This window comes from Microtus pennsylvanicus, chromosome 22, assembly GCF_037038515.1.
Source record: "Microtus pennsylvanicus isolate mMicPen1 chromosome 22, mMicPen1.hap1, whole genome shotgun sequence".
NCBI classification, from domain to species: domain Eukaryota; kingdom Metazoa; phylum Chordata; class Mammalia; order Rodentia; family Cricetidae; genus Microtus; species Microtus pennsylvanicus.
In genome coordinates this window covers 13,000,142-13,017,067 of record NC_134600.1, presented here as the reverse complement: position 1 = coordinate 13,017,067, position 16,926 = coordinate 13,000,142, and the positions used below count along the sequence as shown (strand labels likewise).

The following is a 16,926-nucleotide window of genomic DNA, read 5'->3' as shown; positions in this document are numbered from 1 at the left end:
TGATTTCTTGGAAACCACAGAACTGTACTCAGTTTGAACCCAAGCCTTATTCAAATTGCCCAATCAGAACCCTGTAACTATGCCTCTCGCTTCTGTAATAGCGCTTCTGCTTCCCTACCCTATAAAAAACCCACTGCTCCAACCTGAAGGCACGCAAGTCCTCCGAAAGACTTGCTGCCCGCAGGTACCTGTGTTTACTTAATAAACCTCTTGCTGTTTGCATCCACACAAGTGGCCTCGCTATTCCTTGGGAGGGTCTCCCCAGACTGAAAGGCAGCCCACCTTGGGGGTCTTTCATCTTGGTGCATTGGCTGGGAATAGGAGACCCCCGCCCAGGTATCATTGACCCACCAAAGGGAGGTAAGCTGGCCAGCAATCGTTCTCTGTGAATATCTGTGCTTCTGTGTTTGCGCCTGCGACCGTATCTGTACTAGTTAGCTAGCTAGAATCTGTATTTGGCAAGTTCGCGGAGGAGCTGACGAGCTCGTACTCCCGACTGCAACTCTGGGAGACGTCCCAGAAGTGTCTGGGGCCAAATTTGTGGCCCGTCCATATTCTATGAATCCTACCAAGATAGGACTGTTCGGGGGGGGGGGGCACCCCCGCTGTCTGAAGGGCATGTGATTCTTCTGGGAGACGAGAGATCCGGACTCTCGCTGTCTCCGTCTGAACACTTGCTTTTGGTTTTACGCCGAAGCCGCGCCACGCATCTGTATTGTCTGTGTATTTTTGTGCTTAATATGTTCTTTGTTTTGTACATCTGTTTGTACTCGAATCTAAATCTGGTACCATGGGCAGTAAGTAACCATCTCTTTGACCCTAACTCTGTGAAAATCCAAAAGGAACGCTGACAGCCTGCCCCTCCTTCACTTCTCTAGGCTGTGCTGCTGAACTGCCCTGCTCGCTACTGAGGCTATGTTCAAAATTCAATTTATATTGTTGCCCTTATGCTAATGTCTTTAATTTGTTTGGATTTCAGTTTTGTACATACAGATGAATATGGATCTATTTTCATTCTTCTACATGATAATGTCTAATTAATTCTTAAAGGGAGAAACTGACAGTCAAAATGTTGGGCTCATGGCAAATCTCAGGGGGGGGCTGCAAGGCACCCCACTAATTCGGCCAAGGTAAGAGAGGTTCTCCAGGGGCCAGTTAAAATCTGTGTTCCTTAAATGATTAATAAAGTTTACAGGCATTTTACCCAACCTCTGAAGGTCAGCAGACAGCAGTAGCCATGGCCTACATAGGACAGGCAACATCAGATATAAAAAAAGATACAGCAAGTAGATGGGTTAAAAGATTGTACTTAGTAAAATTTGGAGGAAAAAATGTTAAACAAGGGACAGAGAAAGAGAGAAAGGACTCAGACAGATAAGGAGCCTGGGCAACAGAAGATCAAAGACAAATAAAGAGGGACACTGGAACTGAGTAAAAAGACAAATAAATGACTTGTTCCTCCCTGGTCACTTGTGAATGTATGACCAAAGCCTTTTGTTGACCAAACGAGGGACTTTTGCTTTCGATGCTATTTTCAGTTCTGCAGGAGACGCAGGCTGCTTGTCTGCCTCTGCTTCTACCACGCCCTCCTCACCAGGATGACCACCTCTCCCTGCCGCCGTCACCGCTGAAGAAATCCTCACCTCCTAGCAACTGCCTTGATGCTGTGCTTGCTCTAAAGCCTGCATGAGCCCTGACTGCTCACTCTACAGTCTTGCTCCCCTCACACATGTCAGACCGCGATACAGCAGTAACAATGCTACCACAGTTGCCCTCCTGTGCCAGACTACTGCTCCTGTGCTGGGCTGATGTCGATGGACTATGGATCCTGCCAGCATCTGCATAAAGGACAGGTGAATGGCAAAATGGCAGACTAAGCTGTGCCAGGCAGAGCCGAAAATGAGGGTGAAGCTTGCCTGGGGCACAAGGCTGGTGGTCCAAGCTGAGCAGACACACAAGACTGAAGGTAAGCAGAAGACAGGAGCAGCATTGTTGGACAGGAAGGAAATGATCTAGGCCAGTACCCTCCCTTCAGGGATGGCGGCCTGACCAGAACGCTGAACTTGTGGCTTTGATACAAGCTCTACAGATGGCAGAGGGAACGTCTATACTAACAGCAGGTATGCTTTTACCCTCACCTATATACACAAAGCAATATACATCTGCAGAAATTTTGAGCCTCCAGGAGGCCACACATTTGCCAAAGAAGATAGCCATCATACATTGACCAAGATTGAGACACCCAATATAATGGCTAAGAAGATCATAAAAAAAATCATCCTAAGGTTGGGGATGCCCAAGATGATCGTGTCCCATAATAGACCTGCCTTTGTTGCCCAGGTAAGTTAGGGTGTGGCCAAGATATTGGGGATCAATTGGAAATTAAGCTTACCAACCCCAAAGCTCAGGTCAGATAGATAGGATAAATAAAATTCTAAAAGAACAAATTGACATAATTGGCCCTGGAGACCAGCAAAAATGACTGGACAGACCTCCCTCCCTCCTGTCCTGTTCTGGGTTCAAAACACCCCGGCATCGTTGCCACTAGTTCTGTTGCCTGGCTAGTTAGCTGCTGCTCATGTATCTGCTGACAATGGCTGACATCGATGATGAAATCCTGAGCTCAAGGCTTGCACAGGGCAGACACATCTGCTATAAGATGGGCTTACATCACCTTTAAGGCTCTTCTTTCCTAAAGTCAGAAACCCACAGGGCTCTGCTCATTTTTTTTAATGTCTTTTAAAGCACAATATCAGACAGCGGAAGCAAAAGGCAATTCTGTTCTGTTCCTCCTCTGTGTGTCTGGGACCTATTGACAGGAATTATTTTGTACAGTTTGAGACTTTTCCAGATCAGACCGTTTTGTGCAGATAACAGCAGAGAGAAGCAAACACACCTATAGCCTCCTTATCTCTTGACAGGTTTTGTTTTTCTAAAGCCTGGGTATTTATGTCCTCATTGGCTGTCCTCTGGCTTTAGGGCTTTTTGTTTATTTTGAACATTTGTCATCCTGTATTGCATTTTCTCTCATTGTTTGTTAAAGTTCTCACAATGGACACAACCCTGTACATTTGGATAAAGCTGATGCTACAGGATGCAATGGAAACCCGTAAATGCCATGTGTTGCCAGCTGGACCGAAACTGACCTCTCCGGCACATTCTCTGGAGTTGAGGATCAACACTCCCGGTGTCTACAGTAAAAGAGATTTGTCTTCATAATACTGGAAATTGTCTCTTATGAGAAGGCATCCATGTGTTTCTTAAGGCTGAGTTAAGCTCTTTGTAGTCAATAGACTATTATTGCCAGAGTGTTGGGTGCTATTCTCTGGTCTACAGTGGTTCACAATGTCTACCATGTAGTTACTTTCAAGCCTCATTCAGATAACTTTGCTAAGAGATATTCTGCACACCCTAGAGATGTTCTACTATCTTCTTAACAAGGATAGTTTAAAGGATGGTTTAATAAATCGCCATGGTTAAAAAACCATAGCTGGGCCCCTATTTATTTTACTTCTTATCTTTACAATCGACTCTTCCATTTTAAATCGCCTGGTGCAACTTATAAAAGACAGACTTTCAGTTATCCAAACCATGGTACTCTCCCAGCAATATCAGATATTAAAGCAGAATCACGTAGAGGTTTTTGAACATATGGATTTATGATTAAATCCATGAAAAAGAAAAAGGGGGAAATGAAAGACCCTCTGGTACCCCCTCCCAGAACCCGCAGCTGGCCTGCTCTCATGAGAACATCCCGTTTGCTTAGGGAAACAGGATGCCTATAGTCAGCACATGTGCCCAACTTATGAAAGACCCCCACCTAGCAGCATTAAGTTAGCAGCAGCAATAATGCAATTTACATGGCTTGAATTTTTGAGCAACATAACTGAAAGCTAGGACAGGGGAGTTCAATTTAGAGATAAGGGCATTGGTCAACTTAGGACAAGGGCGGTTGAGCCAGACAAGATATCTATGGTTGACTATCTGGACTTTAACATACATAAAACCCCACATACTAATAGTGTAAACTTCAATGTTCCCCTCTCACCACTGGACAGGTCATTCACACAAAAAATTAACAGAGAAATAAGGTATCTAACAGATGTTATGACTCAAATGTACTTAAGAGTTTTATAGAATATTCCTTTTGAACAGAAAACAATATATATTCTTCTCCATACCTGATGGAACTTACTCAAAAATCAACCACATACTCAGTAACAAAACAAACCTCAACAAATACAAAAAAAAATCGGAATACCCCTATGTATTTTATCAGATCATCATGGTTAAAAACTAGAAGTAAACAGCAATACTAATTTTATCAAATCCACAAACATGGAAAATAAACAATGCTAACCTGAATCATCAATGGGTAAAGGAAAAAAAAAGAAATTAAAGAATCTGTAAAATTCAATGAAAATGACCACACAACATATCCAAATTTATGGGACACAATGAAAGTATTGTTAAGAGAAAAGTTCATAGCACTAAATGCCTACATATAGAAGACAGAAAAATCCCACATTAGTGAATTAAAACCTTTGAAAACTTTTGAACAAAAAGTAGTAAATTCACCAAAGATTCAAGACTCCAGGAAAAATCAAATTAAGCGCTGAAATCAACAAAATAGAAACAGAAAAAAACAATACAAAGAATCACTGAAACAAAGAATAGGTTCTTATAGAAAATCAGCAAAATAGACAAAACTTTATCCAAATTAAGCAAAAGGCAGAGAGAAAATATGCAAATGAATAAAATCAGAAATGAAAAGGGGGGCATAACAACAGACATGGAGGAAATACAAAGAATCATCAGGTCATATTTCAAAAACTCCACAAAATTGGAAAACTTAAAGAAATAGACAACTTTCTGGATAAATATCACTTACCAAAATTAAATCAAGACCAGATAAACAAATTAAACACACCTATAACTGCTGAATAAATAGAAACAGCCACCAAAAGACTCCCAACCAAAAAAAGCCCAGGACCAGATGGTTTCAGCTCAGAATTATACAAGACTTTCAAAGAAGAACTAATACCAATACTCCTCGAGTTATTCACATGATAGAAACAGAAGGAACAATGGCAAACCCCTTTTTTGAGGCTACAATTACCCTGATACTCAAACCACAGAAAAACATTATAAAGAAAATTACAGACCAATCTAACTCATGAGCAAAATACAAAAATACAAAAAAAAAAATACTGGCAAATCATTTCCAAGAACACATCAGATCATTCGTCCACCATGATCAAGTTGGCTACATCCAAGAGATGCAAGAATGGTTCAACATACAAAAATCAGTCAGCATAATCCACCATATAAACAAACTGAAAAATAAAAACCACATGATCATCTCATTAGATAACGAAAAAGCATTAGATAAAATACAACATCCCTTCATGATAAAAGGAATATACCTAAACATAATAAATGCAATACTCAGCAAGCCAACAGCCAACATCAAACTAACTGTAGAGAAACACCCAGCGATTCCACTGAAATCAAGAACAAGAGAAGATTGTCCACTCTCTTCAAATCTATTCAATATAGGTCTTGAGGCCCTTGGTAGGGCAATAAGACATCAAAAGGAGATGAAGAGACTACAAATCAGAAAAGAAAAAGCCAAATACTCACTGTTTGTTGATGGCATGATAGTTTACATAAGCGATTCCAAAATTCTACCAAGGAACTTCTACAACTCATAAACACTTTCAGTAATGTACCATAATACTGGATCAGAAAAAAAAACAATATCCCTCCTATACAAAGATAATAAAAGGGCTGGAAAAGAAATCAGAGGAACAACACCCTTCACAATAACCAAAAGTAGCATAAAATATTTCAAAGTAACTCTAACCAAACAAGTGGAAGGCTTGTATAACAAGAACTTTGAAGAAAGAAATTAAGAAGAAAACAGAAAGTGGAAAGATCTCCAATACTTTTTGCTAGGCAGAATAAACATAGTAAAAATGGCAATCTTACTACAAAAGCACTCTACAGATTCAATGCACTGCCCATCAAAATCTCAGAAAAATTCTTCACAGACCTTGAAAGAACAGTACTCAACTTCATATGGAAAAGAAAATATCCCAGGATAGACAAAACAATCCTGTACAATAAAAGAACTTTGGGCCTGGAGTGATGGCTCAGAGGTTAAGAGCACTGACTGCTCTTCCAGAGTTCCTGAGTTCAATTCCCAGCAACCACTTGGTGGCTCACAACCATCTGAAATGAGATCTGGTGCCCTCTTTTGGCCTGTAGGTGTACATGCAGACAGAACATGTGTTAACATAATAAATAATTTAACAAAAAAAAAAAAAAGAACTTGGGAAGGCATCACAATTCCTGACTTCAAACTTTACTACAGAGCTACAATACTGAAAACAGCCTGGTATTGGCAAAAGAACAGACAGAAGATGAATGAACCAAATCAAAGAACCAGATAATAATCCATACACCTTTGAACACCTGATTTCTGACAAAGCAAAAAATATCAAATGGAAAAAAGAAAGCATATTTAACAAATGATGCTGGAATGACTGGATATCAACATGTAGAAGAATAAAAATAGACCCATATCTATCACCATGCACAAAACTCAACTCTAAATGGATCAAAGACCTCAACATGGAGCCAGCCTCACTGAAATTTATAGAAGAGAAAGTGGGAAGTACACATGAACACAAGGGCACAGGAGACCACTTCCTAAATATAACCCCAGCATCACAGACACTGAAAGAAACAATTAATAAATTAGACCTCCTGAAACTGAAAATCTTCTGTAAAGCAAAGGAGATGGTCAACAGGACAAAACAACAGTCTACAGAATGGATAAAGATCATGACAAACCTCACATCACAGGTCTGATCTCCAAAGTAGACAAAGAACTCAAGAAATTGGTCATCAAAAGAACAAATAATCTAATTTTAAAAAATGGAGCACAGACCTAAACAGAGAACTCTCAACAGAGGAATCTAAAAGGGCTGAAAGATACTTAAGGAAATGTTCAACATATTTAGTCATCAGAGAATTGCAAAACAACTCTGAGATTCTGTCTTACACCTGTAAGAATGGCCAAGATCAGAAACACTGATCACAACTTATGCTGGAGAGATTGTGGGGAAAAAGGAACACTTCTGTATTGCTGGTGGGAATTCAAGGGGTACAACCTCTTTGGATATCAGTGTTGCGATTTCACAGAAAAGTAGGAAACAACTTTCCTCAAGACCCAATAATACCACTTTTGGGTATATAAACAAAGGATGCTCAAAAATGCACAAGGACATGTGCTCAACTATGTTCATAGCAGCTTTGTTTGTCATAGCCAGAACCTGGAAACAACCTAAATGTTCTTTGAGCGAAGAATTGATAAGGAAAATGTGGTACATTTACAAAATGGAGTACTACACAGCAAAAAAAATAATGGCAGGTTGAATATTGCAGGAAAATGGATATAGCTAGAAAACATTATTTTGAGTGAGGTAACCAAGACACAGAAAGAAAACTGACACATATCCTCACTCATCGGTGGTTTTTAAACGTAAAGCAAAGAAAGCTAGCCTACAAACCACAATCCCAGAGAACTTAGACAACAATGAGGACATTAGGAGGGACTTACATAGATATAATGTACATGGGAAGTAGAGAAAGACAGGATCTCCTGACTAAATTGGCAGCATAGGGACAATGGGGGAGTGTTAAAGGGAGTAGGGAAAAGACAGGAAGGGGAGTAAAGAGCAATGTAGAAGCCAAAAAAATCAATAAAAAATACATTCCTAAAAATATCATCTGGTCATAAAAATATTAGAACCCCCAGTAGCACAGACAATGAGAGCAACAATGAATAAATGGAACCTCCAGAAACTGAGAAGCTTCTGTAAAGCAAATGATACTCCCATTAAGACAAAAAGGCATCCTACTGAATGGGAGAAGATGTTCATCAGACAAAGACTTATCTCCAAAATATATAATGAACTCAAGAAACTAGACACTAGCCGGGCGATGGTGGCATATGCCTTCAATCCCAGCACTCGGAAGGCAGAGGCAGGCGGATCTCTGTGAGTTCAAGACCAGCCTGGTCTACAGAGCTAGTTCCAAGACAGGCTCCAAAGCCACAGAGAAACCCTGTCTCGAAAAACAAAACAAAACAAAAAAACAAACAAACAAACAAAAACTAGACACTAAAATTCTAATTAACCCAATTTAAAAATGGAGGGGGAGCTGAACTGAACAGAGAATTCTCAACAGAAGAAGTTCAAATGGCCAAAAGACACTTAAGGTCATGTTCAACTTCCTTAGTGATCACGGAAATTTAAATCAAAACAACGTTAAGATACCATCTTACACCAGTCAGAATGGCTAAAATAAAAAACACCAATGATAGCCTTTGCTTGAAAGGATATGGAGTAAGGGGAACGCTCACTCATCCACTGCTGGTGGGAATGCAAACTTGTGCAACCGTTTTGGAAATCAGTGTGGTGGTGTCTCAGGAAATTCAGAATCAACCTACCTCAGGATCCAGCAATACCACTCTTGGGAATATATCCAAGAGATGCCCAATCACGCTACAAAAGCATTTGTTCTACTATGTTTATAGCAGCACTGTTTGTAATAACTAAAACCTGGAAATAACTCTCTCAAGCAGAGAGAGGGAGGGAGGAGGTAGATTGGCCTGCAGGCATACACACAGACAGAATATTGTATACATAATAAATAAATAAATATTAAAAAAACCAAATTATTTATATCTATATTATATCACCCTTTAAATGTAGAAGAACATTTATAAACAATATTTGGGAATATGGACGTAGTTATTTCTCTCCAAACTGCTTCCTGCTGTATAGGGGTGCTGTTAATCAGGTCTTTGAGGGTATAACCTGTGTGCTATATTTGTCTCAGTTTGCAGATAAGTAATTTTCTGAAGGTGTTCACAGCAACCTTTCAGGAGGGCGTGGTCTATTGTACCGTATTACAATAGAAGCAATCCATAGGGTCTTATCCTGTGAAAACAAAAGAAGAATCTCTGATCCAAAGTATCATATCCTTAGATGCAAATTCTGAAGTCAAGGTATTTTCAAAATATCTTTCTTGGATTAGTTCAGCAGTATTTATAAACAAATATCTTTTAGCCGATGTTGCTCTTTCCTCACCATTAAATCAATTCAGAGAGCACAATAGCATACAGTATCAAGATTCTCTGTTTATTTTCTATCTTTGTGCGGTTTTACTTTAACCTCTATTTCGTTTATTTTTACTTTTATTTTATATTCTCTATATATCTTTTTCCCGGAATAACTCTGTAGACCAGGCTGTCCTTGAACTCTCAGAGATAAATTAAAACACTGCTTGGCCCATTATATCTAGCCTCTTCTAGGCTAAGCCTTACGTATTAATTTAGCCCATTTCTAATCTGTGTAGCACCAAGAGGTGCGCTTACCGGGAAAGATTCAGCATGTCTGCCCTGGTGGCAGGCTGCATCGCATCTTCTCCGGACAGGAGAGGAAATGATGTCTGCTTCACTTCCCTCTCCCTCCCGGCATTCTGTTCTGTCTACTTCAGCCACCTAAGGGCTGGCCTATCAAATGGGCAAAGGCAGTTTCTTGATTAACCAATGACCTTCCTCCACCTACCACAAATTCCATTCATCAATATCTCTACAGTAGGTGTTATATTATGCCTTTCAAGAGTACAGGGGTTCGGTAAAGGCCTTACCACACTGATTTCACTCATAAGGTTTCTTTCTAGTGTGCATTCTTTTATGAATGTGAAGACTATTTTCATATTCAAAGGTCTTAACACACTGATTGGATTCATAGGGTTTCTATCCAGTATGTGATCTTTTATGCCTTTGAAGTTGACTACGATGTGCAAAGGCCTTGCTACAATGATTGCGTTCATAGGGTTTCTTTCCAGTGTGTATTCTTTTATGTATTTGAAGACCACTAAATTGGGTAAATGCCTTACCACACTGATTACATTCATAGGGTTTCTCTCCAGTATGTGTTCTTTTATGCAATTGAAGATGACTATGACGTGCAAAGGCCTTACCACACTGATTACATTCATAGGGTTTCTCTCCAGTATGTGTTCTTTTATGTTTTTGAAGAGCACTGTTGTCAGCAAAGGCCTTAGCACACTGATTACATTCGTAGGGTTACAATCCAGTATGTGTTCTTTTATGCTATTGAAGATGACTATGATGTGCAAAGGCCTTACCACACTGATTACATTCATAGGGTTTCTCTCCAGTATGTGTTCTTTTATGTTTTTGAAGAGCACTGTTGTCAACAAAGGCCTTAGCACACTGATTACATTTTAGGGTTTCAATCCAGTATGTGTTCTTTTATGCAATTGAAGATAATAATGACGTGCAAAGGCCTTACCACACTGATTACATTCATAGGGTTTATTTCCAGTATGTGTTCTTTTATGCAATTTAAGGGAACTATGATGTGCAAAGGTCTTACCACACTGATTACATTCATAGGGTTTCTCTCCAGTATGTGTTCTTTTATGCAATTGAAGATGACTATGATGTGCAAAGGCCTTAGCACACTGATTACATTCATAGGGTTTCTCTCCAGTATGTGTTCTTTTATGTTTTTGAAGAGCACTGTTGTCAACAAAGGCCTTACCACACTGATTACATTCATAGGGTTTCTCTCCAGTGTGTGTTCTTTTATGTTTTCGAAGAGCACTGTTGTAAGCAAAGGCCTTAGCACACTGATTACATTCATAGGGTTTCTCTCCAGTATGTGTTCTTTTATGGTTTCGAAGAGCACTGCTGTCAGCAAAAGCCTTAGCACACTGATTACATTCATAGGGTTTCTCTCCAGTATGTGTTCTTTTATGTTTTTGAAGATCACTGCTGTCAGCAAAGGCCTTACCACACTGATTACATTCATAGGGTTTCTCTCCAGTGTGTGTTCTTTTATGTTTTCGAAGAGCACTGTTGTAAGCAAAGGCCTTAGCACACTGATTACATTCATAGGGTTTCTCTCCAGTATGTGTTCTTTTATGTTTTCGAAGAGCACTGCTGTCAGCAAAAGCCTTAGCACACTGATTACATTCATAGGGTTTCTCTCCAGTATGTGTTCTTTTATGCAATTGAAGATAATAATGACGTGCAAAGGCCTTACCACACTGATTACATTCATAGGGTTTCTCTCCAGTGTGTGTTCTTTTATGTTTTTGAAGAGAACTGCTGTCAGCAAAGGCCTTAGCACACTGATTACATTCATAGGGTTTCTCTCCAGTATGTGTTCTTTTATGCACTTGAAGATGACTACGATGTGCAAAGGCCTTACCACAATGATTACATTCATAGGGTTTCTCTCCAGTATATGTTATTTTATGTTTTTGAAGAGCACTGTTGTCAGCAAAGGCCTTAGCACATGGATTACATTCATAGGGTTTCTCTCCAGTATGTGTTCCTTTATGAGTTTGAAGAACACTGTTGTCAGCAAAGGCCTTAGCACACTTATTATATTCATAGGGTTTCTCTCCAGAATGTGTTCTTTTACGCCTTTGAAGATGATTGGGATGAACAAAGGTTTTATCACATTGCTTAATTTTAGAGCATTTTTCTCCGGTATATGTTTTTTCATTCCTTAAAAGATGAGTGTTATAAGACAAGGCTATAGGACAGTGAGAATATATGGAAAACGTCGCTCCAGTTTGATTTCTCTCAATCCTGCAAGGATAATTTATGCATGTAAAAGTTACACCACATTCAATGCACTGTGAAACCTCATATCTATAGGAATTAACTTCATATTTTTTCCAACTGTAAAAAGGAATCAAACATAATGGTTCTATATCTTTGTTTTAAATCATGTTTTGTTCACCCATTAGGGGTCATTTTGCATCTCAAAAAATATTTGTGATGATAATTTCCTTTGTGCCATGGTTTACCTTTTCATCTATACCTATATTTTTCTATTATATTTTTTACATTTTTGAAGAGAACTGCATACATTGAGTGCTTTACCAACTTTACTACATTTATAAATTTTACTATATCGTGAATCATTATACATTTGCAGAGTGAACTAAGACACCTAAAAGTATTTGCACAGACCTAGAACTCATCGTGGTTTTTTTTGTAATGTTAGTTTATGTATTAACAATGATGGTAGAAAATGAATTAACTTTGTATTCTTGTATCAAATTCAACAAGTATACTCTACATAGGAACTACATTTTATCTTCTTAATTGTTCTTAAGGAGAGGTATGCTAAATATTTCCTTATCCCTATGCTCGTACTCTTGTATCAAGAGTAACATATGATATATATAGGAAAGGAAGAATAGTCAATAAATGATTTGCACATTGAATCCTCACGGTTTGACTTTCTGTTCCTCACAGACTTGTGGTATAGATATTAAGGTTTCTCCACAACATCTGCCCCTTGATCCTTGACTCCAACAGCTGCTTTCATTAAACTTAACACAGTCACAAAAACTATATGAGTAATACAAGACTTACCATGGGCTATTGATTTAGTAGAAAGTTTTGCTGCTATATTCATCATCACTGAAATGTGTATACATTTTCTGTCATGAGTAACAAGAAACAAATGGACTGGCAGATGTATAATATAGCTCTCATGGTTAATGCTAAAATCTGTTTAGTCATTGCTTCCTTGAATTTTTCTTAAATGAATGCCTTGCAAACGCAATTCACATACAGGAAATTGAGCTATATGGATTTGTGAGAATTTATTAACCATTAATTCATTTAAAGCTGTGCTTATTTACACTGTTGTTTTGTTTAAAAGTGTCATAACACATTACAAACTCATCAGAGGCACATTGTAATAAACTTGCATAAGAAAATTACCTTGCATGCCTTCTACACCATTGACGATGTTCCTCAGTGTTATGGTCTTCCCAAATGTATCCTAAAATATAGTACCAGAATATGTATGTTATATTATTTAACATTGTGAAATAATTAGCTTATTATCCTAAGAACTATGACTGTGTTATTCACCTCATTCTCCTTCTTTCTAAATCAAATTACAGAACAACAACATAAACCAAGGAAGAGTTGTCTCCATATTTTGAAACATGAAAGAAATTTATTTTTACCGATAGTAGTGAGGTTCCTGTAGGTCTCGAGCATCACATCTTTGTAGAGATTCTTCTGGGAAGCATCCAGCAAATCCCACTCTTCCTTACTGAAGTTGATATGCACATCATCATAGGTCACTGCCTTCAAAAATATACCACACATGTGTACAATGTAAGCATGACAGTGGCAACATTGGAATGCATACTCCCTTGAAAGTATAGTTGTATGATGCTGGTGTTATCCACTCTTATTCCATGACATAGACAGTCACTTTAGAATGAAATTTAAAAGGAGAGTCAATTCTTTTATTTCTGTACCATTTGTACCACCTTATAAGAGAAATATCTATTCATAGGGAGAGAAAAACAGAAAAGATCAACAGTACATTGTACAACAGTACATATGCATGAGAATATTGTACAAAAAAATTACTGACTACAGAAAAGGAAAAAAAGATGGACAAACTGGGTGTATTGAAGTATTGTGCCTTTAACCACAACACTCAGAAAACAGAGGCGGGAATGTTTGTCTCTGAGTTGAATGCCAGTCAAGTCTAAGCAATCAGGTCCAGGAGAGGTGGAAATAAACATTGAGGCCCTGTTTCCATTGCAAACTGGAATGAAACAAACAATGGGATAAAAAGAACTGCAAGACTTTTATTGAACTTTCCACAAAGAATTGTTTTCACTCCAGTTAATGACTCAGAATACTCAGGCAGTATTAATGCTATGAACACATGGCATCTTGGCAATCAGAGTGATGCCCTCTGTCAATTTTGAAAATTCAAGAAATTATGAAGCTCAGCATAGCAGCATATACTTGACATAAAAAAATACCTACATTCTAGCACCATCATCCAATAACATAAAAACTAATAAATAGAGCCAGGAATGATGCCATCCATTAGTTACAGGAATTGGGAGCCACACAGTTACTCAGATAAGCAAATGAAACAATTAAAACAGCACGATACCAAACTTCTGAGGTCTGAATAACAACTGTTTCTGCTATATTTTATGTGATTTAGAGATTGAGCCTATAATGATGTTAAAAGCATTTCAGTATAAGTAGGAAGCTGGCTGATTAATGTCAAGCACAACACAGTAGATTTATTTCTTTATTTTTTGGTTTTTCCAGACAGGGTTCCTCTGTGGCTTTGGAGCCTGTCCTGGAGCTAGCTCGGTAGACCAGGCTGGTCTCAAACTCACAGAGATCTGCCTGCCTCTGCCTCCCGAGTGCTGGGATTAAAGGCGTGTGACACCATCGCCTAGCTAACACAGTAGATTTAAATGTCAGGAAATTACTTGAGGGTATTGAGATTCATTGGATACAATGAGGAATTTCATATAAAAGGGCTTCTTCTCCTACTAAAGATCCACAGAAAATTGAGAGAAAACCACTATGGAGAGAAACTTGTTCAAATACATGATCTTTTCTGGGAGGTTGTTCATTCAGCCAAGTACATTGTGAACCCGGTTACTATTAGTTCATGGTCAACAATGGAAAAAATGCATTTAGTCATTTCAATTATTCCCATTTAATGTTGCTTGAAGAAGGATGCTTTAAAGAAATACAACACCAGCTCAGAATTGAGAAATAAATGTATACTTATTTAGGGATGGACTCAAATCAGAATCTTATGCTTGAACAGAGATCAGAATCTGAATCACACAGCCAGAAAAGAGGCCAAACTCATGCTCTACATTGGCAAGTATAGTATAAGATGCCACGCCACAATAGGCGGGAAATCACTGGCTGTAATTCTTTCTACAGCATCTCCCCCTTTTGTATAAATAAGAGAGTTCTAAGCCCAATACAAAATTATATACAATAAGAACAATATATTCAACAATTTTCCCATCCTAACTAGTTTAATTCTTGTTTAATAAATAATTTGGACAAGTCATGAGAGCAAAGTAACTACAACTATCTAGTTTTCAACCCCATTGAATCTGAGAAGGGAAATATTACTTGAGTAAGCAGGAAGTGCAATCAAGCAACTTTTCAAAATGTGCAACAGGGCTGGAGAGATGGCTCAGAGGTTAACAGAACTGACAGCTCTTCCAAAGGTCCTAAGTTCAATTGCCTGCAACCACAAGGTGGCTCCGAGTCATCTATGGTGAGATCTGGTGCCCTCTTCTGGCAAGCATACATGGAAGGAATGTTGTATACATAATAAATAAATACATCTTTTAAAAAAACAAAATGTGCAACAAATTACAGAGATAACTGGCTACCTGGGCAATCATGCAAATTCTCATTTGCAACATTGAAGGGACCAACTTTTGCTATGACCTGGAATAACTGACAGATCTTTTTCAGAGGTAGGAAATTTTTCAAAACCATCTTACCCTGTCTTGTCAAGATTTAACAGACTTGTTTATCCATATTCAGACACCATCTATCTTTTCAGTAGTTGAGGCATGAGCATGGTTTTGCCCAAAAGACAGTTTTGCCAAGAAAAAAACAAGCTCCAAATGGAGTGCTTTCAGTGCTCAACATTCTCTGGGGGAATAGATCAATGCTACCAGGAGCAATAGTGCCTCACTTCAACAGAACTCTAAGTTAGTTAAATGCCATATTCTACAGTTCTTTGAAGTGGTTGAAGATTACCTATATATGCAGAATATAATCTCTACTTATCTAAAGAACCGGATTATTCTAACTATAAGAATGACAAACATAGATGACTATTGATCTATAATTTTTAATACCTATATAACTTAAAGACTAAGATTTCATATGAGAACATTATACAATATAGCAACAAATGAGGACAATGACCTCAAAATGTAAACAATGTATAGGTATCTTGATCAGTGGTAGAAATGTGCTTTGCAATAGGATAAATATATATCAATATATAAAATATTTTAAGGAGAGGTAGAAGCATGAATGCATATAATATTCAATATGACTTAACATTATATCAATATAAGAATCTATACAAATCGCCGGGCGGTGGTAGTGCACGCCTTTAATCCCAGCACTTGGGAGGCAGAGTCAGGAGGATCTCTGTGAGTTCAAGGACAGCCTGATCTACAAGTGCTAGTTCCAGGATAGGAACCAAAAGCCACAGAGAAACCCTGTCCCGGCCGGGCAGTGGTGGCGCACGCCTTTAATCCCAGCACTTGGGAGGCAGAGGCAGGAGGATCTCTGTGAGTTCGAGGCCAGCCTGGTCTACAAAGGGAGTTCCAGGACAGTCTCCAAAGCTACAGAGAAACCCTGTCTCGAAAAACCAAAAAAAAAAAAAACAAAAAAAAAAAAAAACAACAAAAAAAAAAGAAACCCTGTCCCGAAAAGTCAAAAAAATAAAAATAAAAATAAAATAAAAACAAGAATCTATACAAATGCAATTGCCTATAAATTATAACTCACAAGCATTCACTCTATTACTCACTATTATTAGTGTGTGTAAGCTCACACTAATCTATTATTTCATCCAATTTTCGCACTTTTTTAAAAAGAGATCCCTGAGCCTTTAAAATTTCCCCTCCAGCCGTGCAGTGGTGGTCCATGCCTTTAATCCCAGCACTTGGGAGGCAGAGGCAGGTGGATCTCTGTCAGTTTGAGACCAGCCTGGTCTACAAGAGCTAGTTCCAGGACAGGCTCCAAAACCACAGAGCAACCCTGTCTCAAAAAACCAAAAAAATTAAAAATAAAATTTCCCCTCCAACCCACAATCCTATACCAATTATAACCAACCCCTAAATGATGTCCCTAACCCTGTGGACAAACTTTGTTGGGAGAGGAGAGGAAGTCTTTTAGAATTACTTCCAGCTGTCATGGGGGCGATGTTTTTTCTTTGGGATCCTGTGAAAATAAAATGATAGTTAAGT

The 16,926-nt window shown here is 38.4% G+C and overlaps 1 protein-coding gene and 1 pseudogene across 1 annotated transcript in view; one reads left to right on the top strand and one right to left on the bottom strand.

Moving 5' to 3' along the window:
* Nucleotides 1–16,926, top strand: part of LOC142840066 (uncharacterized) — a 188,001-nt gene that overhangs the window by 129,178 nt on the left and 41,897 nt on the right. The window lies entirely within an intron of this gene.
* Nucleotides 9,734–13,249, bottom strand: LOC142840016 (uncharacterized; annotated as a pseudogene).